The sequence below is a fragment of the Gobio gobio genome, assembly GCF_949357685.1.
Source record: "Gobio gobio genome assembly, chromosome: 19".
NCBI lineage: Eukaryota > Metazoa > Chordata > Actinopteri > Cypriniformes > Gobionidae > Gobio > Gobio gobio.
In genome coordinates, this window is record NC_137112.1 from 39,821,828 (window position 1) to 39,839,148 (window position 17,321).

The following is a 17,321-nucleotide window of genomic DNA, read 5'->3' on the forward strand; positions in this document are numbered from 1 at the left end:
TAGGCCTACTCATGTCATTCCAATCCAAACCTATAAATTTAGCAGAATGGGAAACTAAATGGAATAATGTGTCTTTCATCCTATACAAAGCATTCATATGCACTGCAGTTCATATGTTTTTTTGGACAGAAATAAAAATATTATTCAGCAAGCATTCAATAAATTGGTCAAAAGTGGCATTTTTTTTAAAGTATGTATGTATATTATATATATATATATATATATATATATATATATATATATATATATATATATATATATATATATATATATATATATATATATATATATATATATATATATATATATATATATATATATATATATATATATATATATATATATATATATATTTATATATATATATATATATATATATATATATATATATATATATATTTATATATATATATTATTATTATTATTATTATTATTATTATATTTTTTATTATTATTATTATTATTATTATTATTATTATTATTATTATTATTATTATTATTATTATTATTATTATTATTATTATTTTTTTTATAAATTCTGTTCTTTTGAACTTTCTAATTATTATTTTTGATCATGGTTTCCACAAAATTATTAAGCAGCACAACTGTTTTCAACACCGATAATAATACATTTCTTGCACATCAAATAAGCATACTGGAATGATTTCTGAAGGATCATGTGACACTGGAGTAATTATGCTGAAAATGCAGCTTTGAAATAAGACATTTTAAAATATAATAATAATTTAAAAAAGACATATTTTAAATTAATAATATTTCACAATATTACTTTCTACTGAATTTGGACCAAATAAATGCAGGCTTGGTGAGCATAAGAGACTTCTATTAAAAACATTAAAAAATATTGCTAACCTCAAACGTTTGAATGACAGCATGGCTAAAAGACTAGACTAGACTAGACTAGACTAGACTAGACTAGAATAGAATAGAAAAAGAAACTCAAGCAGGTTTGGAACTACAGTGTGCAAATTATGACAATATGTTCATTTTTGAGTGAATGAACTCTCTGTAACCACTAGCTGCCATTAACACATTTGGTATTTGTTTGGTTCTACATATTTTTTTACACATTATGGTGCTGACTGGCAGGTTGTTTGCATGCTGTTTGGATAATCAGTCTTTGTTTTATTAAAAATGAGCGTTCCTCACCCACACCATCCATTGCCCCCTCCCTATTGGAGTTGGATGCTTATGTTGTCATTAAACGTGGGCTGTGTGAGAGTCATTTCCGGAGATGCTCTCCACCATGTGTTGATAGCTTGGCTGGTAATTCTCACATTTTAATGTGTGTTTTCACGTACTGCACAATGCCAGCTTATCAAGACATTGTGTTTGAAGAAGGAGTGAAATTTCTCACAGGCTCTTTGCCAGGTACACTTCCTGCTAAGCGTTTGAATAAAACCACTTTAGGCACCAAACCAGCTGGAGAGTATTCTTATCAGAGAGAGGAAGACTGAAAATCTCCAGCAGATGAAGTTTCACAATCTAATTCATATTCCATGGCCTGCAGTCATAATAAAACACCTCAGATGTGGAGCTGAAAAGTGGTGATGAGAACTTAGAGGAACTTTGTGTGTGATCGATCAAGGCTAATCTTGTTGTACAAAAACTGCAATATATTTCTTATTATTCCATGTGCTGAACAGATTGAACGTTATTAGAAAAACACTTTAGTTTTGATTCAGTAAAGCCGTTTTAAAGTAGGCGTGTGAATTTAGATGGAGCTCTGCTTCAGACGTTCAGAAATCTGTAGCTACTATCAAGAAAATGGAGCAACTGATGGCCGAGTCATTATGCTACGAAAGGAGAACATTTTTTAAAAGTATCAGTTTTGTTCATGCAGCTACAATCAACGGGGTCTGAAGCTTTCAAGCCTCAAAAGGGAGCACTGTAAAAGCATCATGCAAGTAGTCCAGGCTGATGCATTATATTCCAAGTCTGCAGAAGATAATGCTTTGAGATCTACATCAACCACTTCTCTCAATGAACGCTCAAAAATACAACAAAAAACATTACTATTGCGAAATACTATTCAATTTAAAATAACTTTTCAATGTCAATGCACTTTAAAATGTAATGTATTCCTGTGATGGTAAAGCTGAATTTTCAGCATTATTACTCCAGTCTTCAGTGTAACATTACCCTTCAGAAATCAGTCTAATATGAAGCTCATATGGTGATTTTTCCCTCAAGGTTCTTTGACAAGTAGCAAGTTCAAAATAACTGTATTTATTTGAAATAAAGGTTTGCAACAATGTAAAAGTGTACTGTCACTTTTAATCAATTCAATGCTAATCCATTTTTAAATGGTAGTGTGTTGTAATGCCACGCCAGCAGAGGGAGCCCTCACCTGAATTCTGACTATGCTCACTCCACAGTCACTTCCTGTTTGGCAGCCATTTTAAGCATGGCATGACCAAACAGAACTTGAAAAGTATTGCCAGTTCTACTGCCTTAAAGAGAGTTTAACCCATTGACTGTTTGCCTTGTGTTTGACCATTTGCCTGTTTACCTTGATCACTGTTTCTGGAATACGATTTCCTATTTGGACTGTTTATTGTGTTTGACCATCTTGCCTGCCTCTTGACTCCTGCCTTTTTGATTATCCCTTGGTCTGTTTGCCTATTGGACTTTTACTGTGGTTTTGACTCATTGCCTGGTTTTATGTTTCGTTCTGGACTGTCCTATTAAACTTCTGCACGTGGATTCCAACACAGCTTCAGCCTCTTCCTTACATGTATGTACTTTATGGTGCTTTTTCTTACTTTTTGAAGCCTGAAAGCTCCACTTATTCATTGTAATAGCATGGGAAAATACAATTTCATACATTCTTCAAACTTTCTCATTTTGTGCTCCACAGAAGAAAGAAACTCGAAGACTTAAAGTGCCCCTATGGTTTTTCGAATATTCCCTTTCATCCAGTGTGAAATAGAGCTGTTTGTGAATGTAAACACTCTGCAAAGTTGTAAAGTCGAACATGTGTGGTAAATAAAGTTATTGTCTCCCGAAAGAAAGAGTCAACTCTGAGATGTTTGTGTTTCGAATCACACTGGCTGAGACCGTTCTACGTCACTAGAAAAGACATTTACATAATGTCATGTTGTACATCCTTGAACAACTTGACCAGCCCTCAAACGTCATTTTACTGACGACTGCTTCTCAAATCTCGGAGCTCAACACTGGATTCGGAAAACACTTGAAAAGATGGGTCAGTACCCAGTTTATTTGGACCGGGTTGCTCCTCAGAATCACAACCTGTAAATATTAATAATTATTGATATATATATTTTCTACAGGGTGTTTCTAAATACATAGATTGGTGTTTTATATTGAGTTAGTTTCTGGCTAACTCATGTTATTACTGTCTTAATAATGATTAATAATAATTTGTTACATTTATATAACGCTTGTCTAGTAACTCAAAACGCTTTACATAAAAGGGGGGAATCTCCTCATCCACCACCAATGTGCAGCATCCACCTGGAGACAGAGTGATGAAGCCAATCAGTATATGGGGATGATTAGGAGGCCATAATGGACAGGGGCCAATGGGCAAATTTGTCCAGGATGCCGGGGTTACACCCCTACTCTTTATCGAAGGACATCCTGGGATTTTTCATGACCACAGAGAGTCAGGGCTTCGGTTTAACATCTCATCCGAAGGACGGTGCTTGTTACAGTATAGTGTCCCCATCACCAGGGGTGTTAGGATCCACACCGACCACAGGGTGAGCACCCCCTGCTGGCCTCACTAACAACTCTACCAGCAGCTACCTAGTTTTCCCAGTTGGTCTCCCATCCATGTACTGACCAGGCTCAGCCCTGTCTTGAGCTACAGGGTGATATGGCTGCCGGCTTCCTGAAATACTTCTGCTAAGCAGTTGTGGGCCACTATTACCTAAAACTGTTTATTAATGCAGATTGTCGGTCATTCTTACTGCTTTGAGTAAAGATAAAGGATGGAGCAAGATTTGTTTCGCAAACTTTGTTACATCAGTCATTCACGTTAGTGCTCGGCTAACGTATGTGCTGTAATTGATACAGTTACCGCACGTGCACCGCAATAAATTAGAATATACACACACATGCGTATGTTGATGGACATGCACTTGTTTGAATACAGTTGCAAAATCTCATAATGTACCTCAAAATGAGTAGCATATCACTGAGAAACATCCTGCTCAAGTCGTCCTTGCGATGGAGGTTCGGATTGAATAACTAGTTCTTCCAATGTTTCATCATCACTGGCTTGGATTGATGTGGTAAAATTGACGTCATCATTACTGTCTTTACAGTGTGTACAGTCACTGAGCTTTAGGAAGTCTCCGGATGGAGGTGAAGTTCAGTTATGATAATGGCCGTTTAGCTTTTGAAAAATATGTGCTGTACGCGGTAGACCAATGACAACTGACTGGGCCATCTAGCCAATCAGAGCAGAGTAGCAGAGTACTATGTCCTTAAGAGCCTTAAGAGTGCAATCCCTTCCGGTAAGTGAGGTCAATGTACACAATCTGGTGTAGAGAAATGCGCAAGAGATCACTTCCAGCGCTTGCATAAACTACGCCAGATCATATACAGACCTCAGTTAACGGAAGTGATGGCACGCTGTAGGCTGTTGGACATAGGGGTGAATTAGAGGTAAACAATTATATAAATATTGTTTGGTTTCTCGCACAAACCGATTGTTTCATGTCTTAAGACATCAATGTGTCGTCACAAGCCGCAGGGTTTAATATGGATTTGTCTGTGTATGTTTTTTTACTCTCATAGATTTTACTACCATTCACATGCATTATACGACTGACAGACTGCAACGGTTGGAGTTAAAAATCTTAATTTGTGTTCTACTGAAGAAACAAAGTCACCTATATCTTTGATGCCCTGGGGGTGAGCAGATAAACATCACATTTTCATTTTTGGGTGAATTATCCCTTTAAGAGTGAGTAAATGAGAATTTAAAAACATTTGGGCGAACTATTCCTCTAAGTTAAAAAACTGCAAGGTACACAATTTCAAATATAACCAAAATGGAAACGGTTTATTATCGTCTCATCCACTTCAGTTCACATGGAGTAAGACTTTTAGTGAGTACTAACTGAGTGACTACAGATTGTGTTGGCTTACTCTATAATGTATTTGCTAAAACTATTGGGGAGAGGGTTGTTAATACCTCTTGATGTCGTTCTCGGGCCGACCTATTCAAAACCTCCTTCTGCGGCCCACATCTCTCATTCCGCACCTCATTTTTTATGTTTCAGAGAGTGTATTTATTTTAGCTGAGATTCCTCATAAGCCGAGGTTTGCTCAGGGGACAGGGACGGTGAGAGAGGTAGAGTGAGCTCATAACTCATTTTAATGGCTGTCTTCACAAGCCTCCAGCATCTTCCAAAGAACTGATAAAACCAGAAGCGGGAGGAGGAGGAGAGGGAAGGAGAAAGAGGTTTTAAGTGCAAGAGAATGAAAGAGATAAAAAGACCGAGACACTTCCTGTCAGGGAAGACAAAAAGTTAGCAGCAGGCAGTGTAGAATATGCCAACAGTGGTTGAGAAAACACAGTAATACATGCAGTGAGCCTCTTCAGATGTTGTGAAGGTGAGGTCTCTGTATGCCAATCGCAGTTGCTCGGGGGTTGTGCGCAGGTGAGTGTTTAGCGCCAAGGACAGCAGGCAAAAGCAAGCACATCGCTTGGAGGCAGAGGCGGAGACTAGGAACTAAACACTTGCGGCTGCAGATCACATGACATGACTGCAAACACTCAGAACTCTTCAGACAGGACTGTGCATAGGGATATAGGCACAATGTGCAGTTATATACATTTAAAAATGTTAAATATTATTCAGGATACATTAAATGATAGCTGAATGGAACCTTAGTAAGGCAAAGGAGCAGGTAATTTTTTGCCAGAAATTAGTTCAATGTGTCTTCTAACACACAATACAGTAGCTTTAAATAAAAGCATCTGCTAAATGCATAAATGTAATTACATTTAGAAAATTTCTGGCATATAAATGCCCTTTGTTTTGCAACTGTAAGACTATTTGACTAGCATTTTATGTGTCCGAAATTCACACGACGTAATATCACACATTTAAATAAATAAAAGTGTTTTTTTCCCCTCTCATTACAGATCATTTGTCTCACATTTCACTGCTTAAAACTATAATAGAATCACGTACTAAAATATTTAAAATATATTTTTTCAAATATATTCTTTTCATTTTTTTGTTAAAGTTTAGTAATTTTACATAGCAAACATTTTGCGTGATTTTATATTTTTTATTTGTTTGTTTTTTAGAAATGTGTCTACATAGTGTTTTATTATTATTTTTATTTATTTCAGCTTTAGTTTAAATAATATAAATTATTTCCACACACACAATTTTTTTTAATGTTAATTTTACTATTTGTTGCGAGAATCAGTTTTTAACATATTCATTAATATTTTTATGATGCATTTTCATCAATTGAAAATTAATCAGACCCAGATTCAAGGCTACAATATTATCATATAATAAAAATCATAAAATAAAAAAAGGATTGGATTTGGATATGTATGGATGTATTTGTGGGTGGATGGAACTGATTCTAACATTAAAAACATATATAATTTACTATTATTTATTTATTTAGTTGTGCTGATTAATATTGTTGTTGAAGCCATAATATACATAGGCTAATAATATAAACAAATAAATAAATGCCTGTACCAAACACCAACAATAAAACCCAATAATAAAACACCCACAAACTACTGTACACTGCAGAAATAGTAAGACTACCGAAGTTAGTATATTTTTAAAAGCAAAAATTCACTGAGGTGAGTTGGCACTACTCCGAAACACAGACTGTCATTTCCTGTTCTGACCCGAACCGCTCAATCAAATGGAATACGCTACTCCACCCACTGCACACTTCCCACAATGCACTGCACTAGCAGACTACAGTGCAAGCTATTGACGGCACCCACACACTCTTCTACGTCGCCCTGATCTTTTATCTAACCCTTAGGTTTTTTCAATTCAATAAATCCCTTTCAGGAGAACTGAGCTTCCTGTACTAGCCTCCATTCTGTTGTAGAAAAGGCAAATGCAAATGCAAATGCAAAAAAAAAAACAGTACCTTTTGGATTTTTTTTATGCCTACTACATCTACCCAGTGCTCTTTTTTTATTATGTGTATATTATTAAAGTTTTTATTGCGATTATTACTTCGCTTTCATGTTTATATTTTCACTTTTCTTTAAAAATTTGTAATGCTTCTGTCATTTTTATTAGTTTTTGTTCTCTTTTAAAAATATTAATATTTAGTTTTAATTCATTTTTATTTCAGCTTTAGTTTTTACTTATTTTCTATTAATACTTGTACTGCTTCAATTTAAACTTATTTAATTTTTTTATTTCTAGGTTTATTTCTTTTTTTTCATCTATTTTATCTGATTTCAGTTTTATTCAGTTTTATATTTGAATGGTTTCACATAATTACCATAGTTAATAACCCTGATTCATTCACATTTACACCTATTAGGCATAACATTATGACAGGTTAAGTGAATAACATTATCTCATCATCACGGCACCTGTTAGTGGGTGGGATATATTAGGCAGCAAGTGAACATTTAGTCCTCAAAGTTGATGTGTTAGAAGCAGGAAAAATGGGCAAGCGTAAGGATTTGAGTGAGTTTGACAAGGGCCAAATTGTGATGGCTAGACAACTTGGTCAGGGCATCTCCAAAACTGCAGCTTTTGTGGGGTGTTACCGGTCTGCAGTGGTCAGTATTAAAAGTGGTCCAAGTAAGGAACAGTGGTGAACCGGCGACAGGGTCATGGGCAGCCAAGGGTCTTTGAAGCACATGGGGAGCGAAGGCTGGCCCGTGATGTCCGATCAAACAGACAAGCTACTGTAGCTCAAATTGCTCAAGAAGTTAATGCTGGTTCTGATAGAAAGGTGTCAGAATACACAGTGCATCGCAGTACCCTGTTCTGATGAATTTATTTTACATCACGAGGATGGCCGGGTGCGTGTGCGTCACTTACCTGGGGAACACACAGCACCAGGAAGCACTATGGGAAGAAGGCAAGCCAGCGGAGGCAGTGTGATGCTTTGGGCAATGTTCTGCTGATGGGAAACCTTGGGTCCTGCCATCCAGGCCTATCACAAGGGGGGTGTGAGGCCAGGGGATACATTAACTTGGGTGCTGTAGTGACCAACAATTTTTTTGTTTAAGTGGATATTTAAGAATAAGGATATTTAAAAATGTGCCTATTCATTTTAACAGCATTAGGTTCAAGAAGTTAAACTGAGTAACTGAACTGCGCAGTGCACACATTTTGACGCTTAAATTATGTTCTAAATTATGAATGGGACAAATGGCTTGCAAAACGGCCTGAATCCACTTGAATTAGTTTGGACTGCTCTCTCACTGAATCACCTGAAGAGATTTCTCGTCAGTAAAACAAACAGACAGTGTTGAGAGAATCCACGCTGTTTTTTCAGTGGTTTTCCTCTGTGAACATGCGCTAAATGGATGTCTGACCATTCCGTTGCTTTTTGCAGTATTCAGATTTAAAAACTTTTAAAACGTGTAGAGATAGGGTAGGCTTTACTCGTTCTGCGGTGCCATTGCTCTCACTGATGCTCCAAAAGGTGCGTAATAGTTAGGCTATATATGCTTAACTTTAAAAGTGTTAAATAAAAAACCTTTTGTGTGTACCGTCAGATGAAATGCAGGCGTCCATGCTTTCTCTGTCCATGCAATAAATGCACATCCTTGAATTTCTAGCGTATTTAGGCAGCTTGAACTTCTTAGGTAATATGGTTTGACCCATTTCAGAGGCAGTCAAAATCAGAATAAAGCTCTACAAGCCTAATGTGTGATGCCCGCTGACTGACAAGCATGCACATGAATCACTGCCACACGCACAGAGAAATATTGTAAGTTACATAGCTTATATAATACATAAAACAAGCAGAATAATACAGCATCACGATACACATTTTTAGCTATGTCTTTTAACTATTCGAGTAATTTGAAGGGGGGAAAAATAACTTTAACTATTGGCTTTACATCATCAAGTCAGCTGTCACTTTACTTTTGCACAAGGCACTGTGCGGTCGCACATTTGGCACAGCCCTTGCGACGGTACTGCTGTCATCCATGTGGATGTTACTTTGACACGTACCACCTACAAATTGTTGCACACCATGTACACCCTTTCATGGAAACGGTATTCCCTGATGGCTGTGGCCTCTTTCAGCAGGATAAAGCGCCCTGCCACAAAGGAAAAATGGTTCAGGAAATGGTTTGAGGAGCACAACAATGAGTTTGAGGTGTTGACTTGGCCTCCAAATTCCCCAGATCTCAATCCAATCGAGCATCTGTGGGATGTGCTGAACAAACCAGTCCGATCCATGGAGGCCCCACCTCGCAACTTACAGGACTTAAAATAATAAGGACTTAAAAAGACTTTCAAATATCTTGCAAAAAAAAAAAATGTGTTCGTAGTGATACAATTTGCCTACATTTGTCATTTCTGAAGAGTCCTTCTGTCTCTGCTCACTTCATTACCTGATGTTTTTGTCGGTTGATCTTGCATATTTTTTGTGTCCTTCCAAATACATGGTAATTAAATAAGGATGAAGCCCTTAAATGAGGAATGAGAGAAAGAAAGAGGAAGAAAAACACTTTATCAAAAGCATCCACTTTAAACGATGTTTGAAAAGATGCGTTTAGTAAAATGAACACCGAAACGGTTCTTTCCTGGATGATTGCCTACTTCTTTTTCATCTCGCCTCGATGCCTTTTATGTGTTTTATTCTCACCTTGACACCCAGTGTTTTCTCTCCACTAAACCTCCTGACACTTTAAAGAATTTGACTGTGTAAACCGAGATGAAAACCGTGTTACCATTTGTGCTTGTGAACGTAACATTTCGCATTATCCTCCTGCTCTCATTCCCCATCGTTAGCATTCGGCTTGAGCATAAGTCACGATCATTATGCGGATGTGTGAAGAACATCAAAGTTAACCAAGTAAACAAAAGTGCCGGCCACATTTCCCATTAACATCTGTTTAAAATGGAGATGTGGCGTTGGCGCCGAGGAAGGGGCGAAGACTCCGCAAGCATTATGCAGATGCTGGAAGGCAAATTACCATACAGAGCTTCAGAAACCGCCATGATGGATTGAAGCGTACAAGCCGTAGAATCGCTCCCACTCAAAGTCTCTGAGAACTGGCTACTGAGACTCACAAGCAGAAAATGCAAGAATGAAAAATCATTTCAACTGAATCTCATTTGTCTCCTGCCAAACATGTACAGTTGCGGTGTGTTTGTTCTCCATAAATGCCCACTGAGCTCCACAAAGTCTGACACAAATCTGCAGGGCAACACCATAACACAGGCTCCGCCCATGAGCAGTGACATCATGCATGATCATCATCATGCTAGATAAGCCTATCTAACCAGAACTGCCTCGGAAATTGTACAAAAGTGCTCAAAGGGCACATCAACGGACAACCCATGAGTTTGGGAGTAACGGAATACAGTTTTTAAAATACAAATTATTTAAGATACGAATATGTATTGCGTTCAAATGCAAGTAGAAATAAATGTAGTATATGCAAAATATATATAGAATTTTGGGGTCGGGTATACGTTTTTGAAAGAAGTCTCTTTATGCTCATCAGGGTTGCATTTATTTGATCCAAAATACAGTTAAAATGGTAATATTGTGAAATATTGCTATTTAAAGTTTTATATTATATATATTTTAAAATGTAAATTATTATTATTTGTGAATTATTTGTAAACTAAACTATGTTGAAAACTATGCTGTGCTGATTAATATATGTGTGGAAACATTAATACATAAAAAAAAATAGAAATCCTTTGTAACATTATACATTATACATTATACATGTCATTTTTGATCAATTTAATGCATTTTTGCTGAATAAAAGTATTACATTCTTAAAAAAAGAAATATTGTGAAATAATATTACAATATTAAAATAATGGTTTTCTATGTCAATATACTTTAAATAAAATGTATTTCTGTGATGCAAACCTGGATTTTCCTCAGTCATTACTCCAGTCTTCAAAATTCATCTTAAACATCTTATTAAGTTTATTTTTTAATAAATATACCTTGCTTTCGCCATGATTATAGCCATAGAAGCTGGAATGGCATTAAAGGAAAGGACAAAAAAAAACTTTAAAATGTCTGTATGTTATATAAAATGTTATTATCTAATTAAAAAATATAATACAAAGATTTATATTGTAGAAGTATGTGACATTTTTATAATATAAAAATATACGCAGTGAGACAATTCGTTGTAGGATATTTCCCACATGCCCTCTCGCGTACATTCTGTTTTATCGATGAGCAACCTGCTCGCTCACAAGTCACACGTGGAGGAGGATTCAGAAAGCCACGGGCGCAATGCATTTTTCCTCATGGAAATGCAGAAAACATTTTACTTACAAATTCATCAAAGGTCGCAACATATCAGTACAATGCGAGATGTGTTTGCCAGCAACCAAACTTCTATCCGCTTCAAAAGATTCAACCTCTAACCTGAAGAAGCATCTTGAGGTAAGCCTCTCTCAATATCTGAAGGGATAGTTCACCCAAAAATCAAAACTCTGTCATCGTTCACTCACCCTCATGTTGTTCCAATCCAAACTCATCCGGCTATTTATTTCTTCCAAACGATAACTTTGTGTGAAGAGCACCAAAATAGAAGTCATTACTAAAAGGCAATTGGTAGCAAGTAAAATAAACCACATAGTCCACTTTCTTTTCAGAGTTATATCTGTAAAATAATCGATATTTGTTACTTTTGGATGTTTAACTGGTCAAATTCGTTTTTCTACAGCTATACCAACTATTTCATATACACGTGATCCACAAAGCAAGCTACATTTGGGGTCTTGATATGTCAGTCAAATCTTTCTTTTCTAGAGGCAGTCATCCATGGCAAGAATAAGAGTGTACACCAGACTTTGCGCCACATGTCAAAAGTGAGGCTACAAGCTCCAAAAACTGTGCGAAAAGTGGAATTTCTCCCTTGCTGGAGCGCGAACCCATCATCCATCCCTCTTCAAATCTCACCTGAATTATCAGATTCCTACAGCTAATTCTGCTAATCACAAAGCTTTGGCAACGAGATGAAAAACCTGTTAGACATAAAATGGCAAGATTCCTTTATGTGTGTAAGTGAGTGATTTTTGGCCAGATTTTGCACTAGGCCTTACTTTCGCTGCTGGAGATAGGAAAGCGAGCAGCTCGTATCCAAGAGCGGCTCCTGCCAAGCTGCCGTCAGAGAGGCCAGAACAGCCCGAGGAGAAAGTCCACCATGCATGATCAAATGCGTCAATAATACCTCTGACCGGGTCCAGGGCTTCTCTCTCTGATGCGCTCCCATGTTTTCTCAGGCCATTCTGACTTTGGTACAAACACTAAATGAAGCGAACTAAAGACGAAAATGTAAATGACAGCAGGGAAAAATCTTCTAGGACAATAATGGCTAAAAAAACCCCACTCTGCAAGCTGTCTATAAGAATGCACATCATATATCCACATGGGTCATTCCTACTATACAGTCATTCCATAAACTTGTACATATTAGTTTAAAAATATTCAAATTACATTTTTTAAAAGGAAAGAAGTCATATTAGTTAGGAATGTAAGAAATTGGGGGTGAATCCTGTCAGTGGTTTGGTTTCAGCCAATGTCATCAAACTACTGCCATGAAACCAATTTATGTGGTTATTCATTTAATCCTTTCTGTAATCCAATTATTTCAAACATAACATTTTCTTTGGATATAGTGTTTTAATTGGGAATTAGTTAACTTTTGTGTCCTCAATATTACTTTCCATCCTAGTATTCATTACTATATTACTATATTTTTAACTGAGGGGTTTTGATGTTTTGATGCCAAAGAACATTATACATTATACATTAACATTAACACAATAAAATTATACAAAAATGTGAGGTCTGTAAGATTTTTTAACGTTTTTAACGTCTCATGCACACAAAAAGACAGTAATATTGTGAAATATTATTACAATTTAAAATAACTGTTTTGTACTTTGATATCTTAAAACAATTTATTCCTGCAATGGCAAAGCTGAATTTTCAGCAGGCATTACTACAGTATTTTACAGAATAAATTGATATTTTTTTCCTTAAAAATATTTTTATAAATAAATAAATAACATCTCGGTTACGTTCCGAGATGTTCCCTTTCAGTTGGTCTCATCCGATGTTCGTCAAACGTGAACTGAAAGAGAACCCCTGTTTTATCTAACAAAAGCCAGGGCTATAATAGTCTCAGCCTCAGACTGAAAGATATGTTGCGTTCTTTAACGGTCCAACTGGAAACAAAGCTGTTGTGATGCCAAACCCCCTCACTGAAGAAGACAGCCGTTGTGTTTACAATAGAGGATGGATGGCCGACCCGAGCCTGATGGGTCCCGTCGGTTACCGAGGTTTCAGACAGATATTTAGAAATGATGTTCGGGTTCGGGTCGTGCTTGGTCATGTCAGAACATGAACATTTTAAATTTAAAACAGCTTATGTAGGTAGCCATTGGGACTGTTTAACTTGATGCAAAGGTTTGTTTTTGTGATTAAAAATAATTTTAAATATTACCCTAACATCTAGCTTCCTGTGTGCGGAAATTTGTTTATGTAGCTTTGACAACGCGCAACACGTGCGTGCATATTGCATATTAGACAACTTCAGCGCTGCTGGCAGGACCATTGAGTAGAGGAGGACAGCCTTGAAGCCATCCACAGTCGATGCAATCCTTTTTCTGCATAGAAACCTGGATTAGCTTAAACTTTGATGGATGGATTATGTAAATAGATCCCATGTTGCAGTTTAGTAGCCATACAGTTTTCGAGAAAAATGGTGAGCTGCATTTGTGTTACGTTAATGTTTTGTTCTGTTAGCTTGGGCCATTTTTGGTAGACCTTTGTTCATTTAATTTCAATTGGCTATTTGATTGGGCCCTGTGTTAACGTGTGCTTTTTTTCACCTTGTTTCCCCTTGATGCGCTCATCTGTAAACATTTCAGAATGCCTTCCTACAGTTGCTTAATAAAAGCGGGCTTTCCACACAAACAAACGTACATGTGTCATTAGTATGCGAAAAAAAAAAAAAAGTTTTGAACTGTGTTGGGCTCGGACATAAACATCTTAATGCCTGTCGGGCTCGGGTTGAGTTTGGTTACTGCTCTGTCGGACGCGAAAAATTAAAAAACGAAAAATGTGGCCCGATCCGCACTCTAGTTTACAACTGTGACAGTGAGCGTTAATTTGGATCAACTGAACTGAACTAATTTTATAAGTATGTTAAGTTCATAGCATCATTTTTGCAGTAAACTTAATAATGGTCTGTTATTGTGGGGACAATGTTACATCACTCTGAACAAAACGAACTGTGATTGGTTGCTTTCCATGTTCCATAGTCAGACGTCCTCTTACGTGGTCTTTGGCCAATGAAAGCTGCTATTGAGTCCAGCCCTTCTGCTGTCAGTCTGAAGGTCTGGCCATAGATATATAAAACATATATGCCTCATGTGCGGCTGTTTCTATGGGCCGCAATACGTAAGCCATCCTCCATAATGGAACGGTCAAAGCCGGTGTTGTGCCGAATTTGAGCTCCCTGCCAAATTATTAACGCCCACTACCTGGTCGTCCAAACTCCACCCTTCTACAATATAACAAGAAAAAGTCGTTAGCTAACACGGCATTAAAAAGTTACCGTAGTTTAAAAACCTGTTAATGCATGTAAAAAACACAAACCAACACATTCTCACCTGTGACCGGTTATCCCATTTCAGGAATTTAAATATCGCCGGTTTCACGACCAGAAGCTGTGCAATATTGTGGCATCATTGATTCTTACTGTAAGTGATGACATGTTGACAGTTCCAAGATGGCGGATGCCGACATGTATGGAATCTGGTCGAATATGGCATACATATACATATCTGTGGGTCTGGCTATGTGAGACTAGGTCTATAATGACAGTGCTCGAAGTGGAGCTGTACTGACCTGAGGGAGTACCAGCACTTTTTTTTTTTTTTCGAGCACTGGACATAACAGCACAAAACAGTATGTATTAGCTTATATTAATTATGTGATTTTTTTTTTCACCTGATTTGTCTCACTCTAAAACATTCCGTGCGGTTTCCATTACAGAAATCAATGTAATAATGAAAATGTAAAAGATGATTAAATAGTTGACACCCTCATGTAAGCTAATGGTCAGCTTTTACTTTGGCTCTTTGTTTTCCATCCTGTTCATTTTTTTTTTCACCATTATGTGCTGTAAGTAATCAAGTCAGTAATCAATACACTGCCTCAGACTGGCCGCAGCATATTTTTCAAAGCCTGTCATACACTTTTATAGAAATATTTCTCTATACAACAGCACAAGCATGTAAAGTACCACATAACAAAAACAAGCCATGTCATATCTTATTTCAAAAGCAGATATTGAAAGACCTTGCAGGCAAAATGCACAGTTTTGGCGGACTTGCTGTCTAAAAAGATACACGTCTCCTTCTTTAGTCAGCTGACATGAACTTAAGAGGATGAGAGATAAGAGGAGACATCAAAGAAACAGAAGGAGGCGGTAAATGGCGCATTTCCTCAAGACCGTTGCTCTCTCTCTCTGCACAGGTCATTGTTTCGGCTTCTGCAGTAATTATGTTGACATTTACATCAAGGCCCAGACGGACCCGGCCAAGCGCTCATGGTAGCGGATGCACTTCACAAAAATGCCTATTCAAACTGTGCTGGTCTTGTCTATGGAACTTGTGCTTTATTGACTGAGTCATTGTTTACCTCCATCTCACGCTTGCCGGTTTGCTCTCACACACAACCACTATGGGATAGTTCATCCACAATTAAAAAGTTGTCTTTATTTACCCTCACATCACTCCAAACCTATTCATTATGTTTTCTGAGAAGCAATTGATGAATCATAGTAGCAAAAATTACTTAAAACCACCAGAAAAGTAAGCTGTGCACTGTATTTCAAGTCTTCAAAAGACATACAATAGCTTTGTATGAGGAACAGCCTAAAATTCAGTAGTTAAGACTACTATTTTGGTAAATTTTTGTTCTTCTTGAAGAATGAAAGGTCTATTCACGAACCTAACTGCATGAGGGAAAAATAGCTTTTTATTCCTAAAAATATTCCTTTACATTTTGCTCTGTTCCCTCCACAATGCTATCAAATGGCTTTAGAAGAATTGGAATATGGTGCACAGACATACACGGATCAGCCACTGACAGGTGAAGTGAATAACACTGATTATCTCTTCATCACGGCACCTGTTGGTGGGTGGGATATATTAGGCAGAGAGTAAACATTTTGTCCTCAAAGTTGATGTGTTAGAAACAGGAAAAATGGGCAAGTGTAAGGATTTGAGCGAGTTTGACAAGGGCCAAATTGTGATGGCTACAAGTCTCAATGATGCACGTGGGGAGCGAAGGCTGGTCCGTGTGGTCAAAAAGATGAGCTATGGTAGCTCAAATTGCTCAAGAAGTTAAGGCTGGTTCTGATATAAAGGTGTCAGAATACACACTGCATACACAGTTTGTCGCATATGGGGCTGCATAGCTGCAGACCAGTCCTCTTGTCGCTTACCTGGGGAACACATGGCACCAGGATGCACTATAGGAAAAAGGCTAGACGGCAGAGGCAGTGTGATGCTTTGGGCAATGTTCTGGGAAACTCCATGTGCATGTTACTTTGACACGTACCACCTACCTAAGCATTGTTGCAGACCTTCAGGGGTCTAGTGTAGTCCATGCCTCAACTAGTCTGGGCTGTTTTGGCAGCAAAAGGGGGACCAACACAATTTTAGGATGTTATGCTTGATCCGTGTAAGGGAGCGCGGGGCACAACCTAATGCGGGGTTTGTTGTAACATGCATATTTTAACCCTTTCCACACATGCCAGAATGACGAAACTTAGTGTATTTACTAGTTGCCATATTAACATTATATACAGAAAAAAATAGCGCCAAAATTAAAAAATCTCTGGAAGATATCACTGAACATGTATTTAACCATTCATCATAATCATCATCAAAATAAGACAAATCCTATATTATTTTACTCTTATATCTGTTATTTAACAGTTGAGATCGTTCTTTAATGCTGATCTAACAGCAGAAGACACAAGCCACGATTTAAATCTCAGTTGTGCAGATGGGGTGTGTTGTAACACTGCGTTACAATGAGCCCCTATTAGCAATATGCCATTATAT